At 32.9% G+C, this 1,174-nt stretch overlaps 1 protein-coding gene across 1 annotated transcript in view; it reads left to right on the top strand.

Moving 5' to 3' along the window:
* Nucleotides 1–1,174, top strand: part of LOC108763323 (A disintegrin and metalloproteinase with thrombospondin motifs 9) — a 193,232-nt gene that overhangs the window by 168,977 nt on the left and 23,081 nt on the right. The window lies entirely within an intron of this gene.

The raw sequence follows: 1,174 nt of genomic DNA on the forward strand, positions 1-1,174 counted from the left end.
CGGTGATAGTCAACTAATATTTTCTGTGTGTAGGGGCGATTGCGTGGACGCGAGTAAACTTTAGGTTGAGCACAACTGCAGTCGGAGAACGTCCTTAATCCATTGCTTAGATTAAGTACTGGAACATATCCTCGTTCGCGATATCACTGTCCTCATGTATTTTTTTAAACTGACTTCAAAACTGTAACCACTCCTTCACGTCGCCATTAAATTTTTTCAATTCGATTTTAGGCAGTTTGTACGTCTTCTGTCTCCTCTCCCCGACTGTATTCGTGGAAAACCCGATGAATGTCTGGATCGCCGTTGTCGTCTGACTCGTGCGCAACAATCGCGTGACTTTGTTCTTTATATGCACAAACTTTTTGAAATTTTTGATCGTTCTCGGCATAGACTCCACTTTCCAGACACGTAATGCGTATCCTTTAATCCTAGAAAAAGATTTTCGAATCGGTGAAAGAGAAGAAAAAAGTATTTGTTATACAAAAATTACATGATTTAATCGGTAAAACAGGAGGCGTTAGGATCTTCTTAACAGATGTTAATAACATCTTACTGTAAAACGCCAATTGTAAAAACTGAGAATGACTTCAAAAAAAATCAAAGTTATTATTATTAAAGGAGAACAGGAAAATCAAAATAATATCAATTTAACATCATATTGGCCGAATTTATGTCATTTTTTGGTCACGATAACAATCTCGATCTCAGATGATCTAAGAATGACTTGATATATAAAATCATTCTTAGATCATCTGAGATCGAGATTTTTATCATGATCAAAAAATAACATAAATTCGGCTAATATGACGTTAAATTGACATTGTTTTGATTTTCTTATTCTCCTTGGGAATGATTTAAATTTTTATTTTCAATTAACTATATAACTGTAGTATTTTATTCGCGCATCAATTATCGTATTGTACTCATATTTACTGTTTTTCCTCTTAATGTTTCTTATATTTATATTACCTCTACACATATAATTCATATTATTAAATTACAACTATATTATACCAGGGAATGGAAGTAACTCGTTACTTGTAACGAAGTTACAGTTACAAGTTACTTTTTTGGTAACTTTACTAGTAACTGCGTTACTTTTTTTCTTTGGTAACTGTAACGGTAACGAAGTTACATTTTTTTGGTAACGGTAACGAATTTTACAGTTACGTTT

This window comes from Trachymyrmex cornetzi, unplaced genomic scaffold (assembly GCF_001594075.2).
Source record: "Trachymyrmex cornetzi isolate Tcor2-1 unplaced genomic scaffold, Tcor1.1 scaffold354, whole genome shotgun sequence".
In the NCBI taxonomy this organism is placed as follows: Eukaryota; Metazoa; Arthropoda; class Insecta; order Hymenoptera; family Formicidae; genus Trachymyrmex; species Trachymyrmex cornetzi.